The sequence below is a fragment of the Amblyraja radiata genome, unplaced genomic scaffold (genome assembly GCF_010909765.2).
Source record: "Amblyraja radiata isolate CabotCenter1 unplaced genomic scaffold, sAmbRad1.1.pri scaffold_280_ctg1, whole genome shotgun sequence".
Taxonomy (NCBI): Eukaryota; Metazoa; Chordata; class Chondrichthyes; order Rajiformes; family Rajidae; genus Amblyraja; species Amblyraja radiata.
This window is the reverse complement of record NW_022630503.1, coordinates 81,775-89,208: the sequence shown is the minus strand read 5'-3', so window position 1 is coordinate 89,208 and position 7,434 is coordinate 81,775.

The following is a 7,434-nucleotide window of genomic DNA, read 5'->3' as shown; positions in this document are numbered from 1 at the left end:
CACTGAATTGTCCCTTACTTCTGAATAATTGTTGCCCTTGTCACTTTAAATCTATGTTCTCTCATATTAACATATGATGAGCATTTGTCGGCACTGGGCCTATAGAAGAATGAAGGGGGGAACCTCATTGAAATGTACAGAATAGTAAAAGGTTTGGATAGAGTGGATGTGGAGAGGGTGTTTCCACTAATGGGTGAGTATGACTAGAGGTCATAGCCGCAGAATTAAAGGATGTTCTTTTCGGAAGGAGATGAGGAGGAATTTCTTTCATCAGAGGGTGGTGAATCTGTGGAATGTTTTGCCTCAGAAAGCTGTGGAGTCCGTCAATTGATATATTTAAGGCCGAGATAGATGGATTCTTAATTAGTACAGGTGTGTGGGAGTGTGTGTGTGAGTGAGTGAGTGTGAGTGAGTGAGTGTGAGTGAGTGAATGTGTGTGAGTGTGTATGTGAGTGCGTGTGGGCGGGTGTGTGTGTGGGTGTGTGTGGGTGTGTGTGTGTGTGTGTGAGTGAGTGAGTGTGTGTGAGTATGTGTGTACAGCCTGCAAAAATGTGCCAAATATATAATGTGGCCCTCATGCTGAAAAGTTTGGAGGCCCCTGCTCTAAGGAATAAAGTGCTAGCCCCACACGTTCCAGCTTAATGGCATTCCTCATGTCGCAGGGTTGACCAAAACTGAACACAGTACTCCAAATGTGGCCTCGCCAATGTCTCATACAACTGTAACATAACATTCCAACTCCTACTTTCCATAACCCTGACTGATGAAGGCCAATGTACCAAAAACCTTTATTTACCACCCTATTTACCTGTGACGCCACTTTAAAGGAACTATATGCTTGCACTAAATCCCTCTGCTTTACAATACTCCCCAGGGCCCTGTCATTCACTGTGAAGGCCATGTGCCCTGATCGACATCCCAAAATGCAACCTAGCACTTCTCTGTATTAAACTCCATCATCCACTCCTCAGCCCACATGCCCAGCTGATCAAGGGCCTGCAGTAATTTTATATAACCAACCTCATTGTCTACTATGCCACCTACTTTAGTGTCATCTGCAAACTTAGTAACCATGCCATGTACATTCTCAATCAAACCATTGAACTAAATCACAAACAGAGATGGGCCCAGCTCTGCCGCCTGCATAGAAGTTCTTAGAAGCTTTTGTATAGGTGGAGAGTGGTGTGATATTTTCATAGCAAAAAATCTATTTGTAAATTGAAGACTCATACCATGAAAAGTCAATGTCGTGATAATGAAAATCCATATGTTTGTAATGTTTTTGTAAATTGAGGCCCTACTGTTATTAAGCTTTTGTTCAGGTTAAAAAAAGCCAATACAACATTAGAATTGATCCCACTCTTTCCAGGAATCTGGGATCTTGCCTCTGACTAAAGGTCATTACATTTTAAACATGTCTGTTCATAAATCAATTTCAACTAAAACCTTGCAATGTTTGGAGATATTAAAAAAAAATTAATAGCTTTTATAAAATGAAAATTGATCTGATGAATTTATCCTCGCTGCATGTTTCAATCACCGTGTGAAGACAATTGTAAGGTCATAAAAATGTTAATGAATGGTAGTCCACAAAACATAGTTGTAAAGATGCACTTCATCTGCAGGCTGTAAAATAAGCCTTGCGATTAGTTAATGTTTCAATGTATCACAGAACAGCTGCAATAAAAAGTTCTGCAAAGTCAGGTCATAAAGTGGGATGATTTTTTTCGGAGTTCTCCATGTGGTCGGGAGTGGAGCTGAGGTACATTGGGAACTACAGTGTTTTAGCTCTGTTGCAATTGGAAGTTGATCGATATTTTTACGGCAGAGATAGATAGATTCTTGAGTAGTTCGGGCGTCAGAGGTTATGGGAAGAAGGCATGAGAATGGGGTTGGGGGGGGGGGGGGGAGATAAATCAATTGAATAGAAACAAATAATAGATGCAGGAGTAGGCCTTTCAGCCCTTCGAACCAGCACCGCCATTCAATATGATCATGGCTGATCATCCAAAATCAGTACCCCGTTCCTGCTTTCTTCCCATATCCCTTGATTCCGTTAGCCCTAAGAGCTAAATCTAACTCTCTCTTGAAAATCTGAATGGCAGAGTAGACTTGATGGGCCGAATGGCCTAATTCTGCTCCAATTACTTTTCACCTTATGGCCTTTTGAAAGTCTAACTCGTCGGGTTATGTGCTGAAGGAACTCAGTAGGTCAGGCAGCATCAGCGGATGCGTTGGACAGACAACATTTCGGGTTGGGAGCCTTTGCCGACGTTCCCTTCGCAAGATGGTGCGTGACCTGCTGAGTCCCTCCCGCACTTTGTTTTTTGCCTAAGATTCCATTAGCGATGAACATACTCCCACGGAATGTTCAGTGACATCGCATTATTCTGGACCTCTCTGATAAATATTGTATTCATAGATAGACATAAAGTGCTGGAGTAACTCAGCAGGTCAGGCAGCATCTCTGGAGAAAGAGGATGGGTGACGTTTCCGGTCGGGACCTTACTTCAGACCCAGCGTCTCTGGAGCAAAAAGGATGGATCCCGGTCGGATCTGAGAAGGGTCACAACCTGAAACGTCACCCATCCTTTTTCTCCAGAGAGGCTGCCTGACCCGCTGAGTTACTCCACCACATAATGAAGACCCACGCTATCTTCTTTAATTCTCTGTTGGTCCACGAGAAGGAGAACTTTCTTTTGTCCAATGATTTGCACCTTCCACTGGCTTCTGCAGATTACACTAAGGCTTTCTGTGTCGATATGTACGAGACAATTGGGTTTACAATAGGGAAACAAAGGGGATGGTGGCATGGTCAGACACCCAGGGCGAGCTGCAACTGGTTTAATCTAACCCCAACCATGAGTGATTGTGCCTCTTTGAAGTGCGGGCGGAAAAACCCGGAGAAAACATTTGCGGTCAGAGACAAAACGTATAAACTTCGTCCAGACAGCACCCGTGGTGAGGATCGAACCCAGGTCTCTGGCACTCTACCGCTGCGCCACCATGCCACTCATATTCTACAGTTCGATGACCCCCCCTTCCCCCACCTCACCAGCCTGGTAGATGTCTCTGCTATATTTTGCCTCATTGTGCTCTGGGGTGTCCAGGCCTTTGTGAGCAAAGATTTTCCACTCACCTCAACTCAGTTTTGTGAAGAAAGTAGCAGCAATCCAACAACAATAAAGGAAGAGAGGGGCCGAGTTCCTGAATGTTGCACGCTGACATGTAGATCGCTTGTACAGGCAATATGGCAGAAGGACATGGAAAGAATGGGACTCTTTCTTCTCCACATGTTCTGTGATGCTCCCGTGGATTGTGCCTGCCATTGATACACCCTACACACGGTGAAATAATCTATAATATAAAATGTTCTTCCCTTCCCTGCTGTAATCCAAAGGCCTTGTTGCACAAATTATTAGTGATCAAAGGTTAAGGGGAGAAGGCAGGCGAATGGGATTGAGAGGGAAAAATGGATCAGCCGTGACTGAATGGTGGAGTAGAATCGATGGGCCGAATGGCCTAATTCTGCTCCTATGTCTAATGGTCTTACGGCCTTATCTCACAAATACTTCACTGCACGTCCCCTGGCATGAGGAGTCATCCTGATGGAAAATGTCATGCCTACCGCTGAGATCACCAGATGATCAGAGAGAGGAAGAGAAATCATCTCATGCGCTCAAAGGTTAAAATTAAGTGCAAATCTTCACAGTAAGAAAAACAGGTGTTCAAAGCCATCACTACAAAGCTACTTTCCTGCAACTATCTGGTTTTTGAACTGACCTGCACAACTCTGATCTTACCTTGGCAACAAAACATCAGGGAGCATCCCTTGCATGCCTATGTACTTCTTTTATTGTGTATCTTTACACCAATGGCTTATTTTTGTGCAGTCTTCTTCTTTTCATTGCCTTGTAGAATTTATGTGTCGTTCAGGTTTAATTTATGTATATTTTTTGATTTTGTGTGTTATCTGAGTATGTGCTGTGATGCTGCTTCTGCAATTTTAATTGTTCCTGTACCTCACCGTATTTCTACATAGGACAGCATTTGGTGGAGCAACGACAGTGTTTTGCTACCTTACGGCGCCAGAGACCCCGGTTCGATCCAGACTACGAGTGCTGTCTGTACGGAGTTGGTACGTTCTCCCTGTTTATGTTTTCACCGGGTGCTCCGGTTTTCTCCCACATGCGAAAGACGTGCAGGATTGTAGGTTAATTGCTTTCTGCAAATTGTCCCCTAGTGTGCAGGATGTGAAAATGAGATAACATAGAACTAGTGGATGGGTGATCGATGGTCAGCGTGGACTCAGTGGGCCAAAGGGCCAAATTCCATGCCGTATCTCTAAATATAAGTACAGAGAGAGTAAACTGCTCCTTATATTAAATGTGCCAATAACAAGAGATCATTGATTTAAAATCATTGGGAAAAAGGCCAAGGGAGTTCATTATTTTTCGCTAAAATTAGTTATAATCTGGAACGACCTACTTGAACAGAAAATGGTAGCTGATGCCATTAAAGCATAAAGACGGTGCATGGCAGGCAGGATGAGGGGAAGAATCGAGGGGAAGTAACAAGGGAGACGAACCATTTGGGAGACTGTACAAACCTGTCAGGCTGAAATGGATTTCTATACGGCTGCATATAAATTTTGTGATCGGCTTCCCTAACTCCGACGTGTAAGCTTATCTTAAAACTTGTAAGCTTATCTTATCCTGTGGGAGGAAACCGGAGCACCCGGTGGAAACCCACGCGGTCATAGGGAGAACATGCAAACTCCAAACGGACAGGATCGAACTGGCATTGTCAGGCAGCAACTCTATCGCTGCACCACTGTGGCAAAGCTTTCTACTGCCTGCTACCAATCTTCAAATACCCAAACCAAACGGCTTCAGTTCATATTTTCAACTTAGAAGTTGGAACATAGAACAACACAGCACCGGTCGGGCCCTTCGGCCCACGATGTTTATGCTGAACATGATGCCAAGCCAAATTGATCTCACCTGCCTGTACATGATCCATATCCCTCTAGCCCCATAGTCCATCAGGCAAAAGGTATAGAAGTGCAAAAACGCACACCTCCAGATTCAGGGACAGTTTCCCCCCAGCTGAACCATCCAACCGTAACCAGAGAGCAGTTCTGAGCTACTATCTACCTCAACATGAACCCTCAGGCTATCTTTGATTGGAGTTTACCTTAAGCTAAACATTAGTCCCATATCATGCATCTATACACTGAGGTTGTAATCATGTATTGTCTTTCGGCCGGCTGGTTAGCACGCAGCAAAAGCCTTTCACTCTACCTCGGTGCACGTGACAATAAACTCAACTAATCTAAACTATCCCCTGCACTTCCATGTGCCTATCTGAAAGCCTCTTAAACACCACTATTGTATCTGCCCCTAACTTGTTCCTTCCGATTATCCATTGCACCATCTGCGGTGGCACATGGAATCAGTTTGACCACTTCCTATTTATATTTCCAGCAGCTCATTTCACTGTTTAAAGTTTTTGGCAGAGAATTGACAGCAGAAGTTGGATTACTTTTTAGCCTTAGTGCACATTTAAATGTAATGGACATGACTGGAAGTTTGATAGCAACTGTTTCAGCAATATGCTGCTGCTACAATTCACTGACTTCCTCATCAGCCGGAGTTATTAGGATGGTGAGTTTCCTGCACCTAAAAGGCTTCAAAATTTCTTATTTTTCACACAAGTAATTGCGTCGAGGGAATTTATCATCGATTCAGAAAGGGTTAAGGAATGGATGAATTGACGTTGCCTTTTCATCGTGATAATGAGACAATGTGTAGGAGTGTGTGGTTTGTATACCTGTCTGAGCAAATAAATGGCTGTTTCAATCTATGTCACCCTCTCCCCATTGTAGCAGATGCTGTTTCTCCATTGATCTGGCACAGATTGCAGTCTGGATAGCTAATAAACCGCATTCACATAAAAGCGCAAAATAAAGATTTATGAAACAATATCACATTTGTCACAGTTTACAGTTGAAAAACCTATATATTACAAATGATGCCGCAATCAAATCACTTATTCTTGTTGGTTTTATGTTACTAATTACTGAGAATGGAAACACTGGATTGCCCAGGTTAGCTGTGCTAATATGTTTCTTTATATATACTAAACTCAGCTACTGAATCAAGTGAGCCTTAAGCTCCCTCACTGGTATTCTTTTGCGTTTCCAGTTCGAATTTAGCATCGTGAAGAATTCACAGATGAGGGTAAAAAAACGACAAGACCGTAGAGGTCAAATGTTTAAGGTCGGTGTTATTGAGTAAATGATTGAAAATCTCCGACCGTTCTTTGAGCAGAATAAACAGAAGTTTTGATTTTATCTAATCTACTGAGTGAAATGATGGATACGCTAAGATTCCTCCATCCCTGTTTTGTTATAAGGTAGCACTAAAATAAGCTTTTATTGTTGAATTTAACAACAATATATTGCTGATTGAGTTTGGGTGAGAATTGAGGCAATGCAATGCAGTTAACTCACGTACACGAACTTAATGAAAAATGACCTTTCAAAAGGGCTAAATGACAGGTTCCTCATTTCAAATGGAAACGTACATATTTTCCACGTCAAAATGAAGCATTCTCATAAGAAATTCTGGGGAAAAAAATCAACAAAAATGAGGCAGAAACATTAATGTCCCAGGTCAATAGATGAAACTAAACTTAAGAGAAACACTCGCACAAAAATAAATGGTTTCTCCTTGCTCAATTGAACTGCCAGAAGCCATTCAGTGATGTGGAAAGATTGTCCAAAGATACATTGTTGGGGATAATATAGTTCTTCCCTCTCACCGGGGGACATGGTTCCATGTATGGCCATGTTGCCTTAGGAAAGGAAAGTCAATGATACACATTTATCTCTGTGTAATGTAGTGAAATGTATGAGCCAGAAGAAAAAAATGATGCTGTTGAACCTTTAATTGGGACAGGGTGTCAGGGGCTATGGGGCGAAGTCAGGAGAATGGTGTTGAGAGGGAAAGATAGATCAGACATATTTGAATGGTGGAGTAGACCTGATGGGCTGAATATGGCCTTATTTTGTTCCTATAACTTATGAACTTATGATTCAGAGATTTAAATAATTATTTCAGATAAATAAACCATCGTAATACATTTTCAGTCATTATTGAGTTTCATCCAGTCTGTATCCATTCTGTAACAGTCAGTCTAAGGAAGGGTCTTGACCCGAAACATTATCTCTCCAGAGATGCTGCCTGTCCCGCTGAGTTACTCCAGCATTTTGTGTCTATCCTCTGTCTGTAAAACAGTTGCCCCAACAAGTTAATAAGGCATTTAACTTAAAACAAGCTTCCCCTCACTAAACCCCCATTGAGTTCCACACCAAACTCTGACTTACACACAAGATTACATAAAACATAGTACATAGAACATGATTGAATG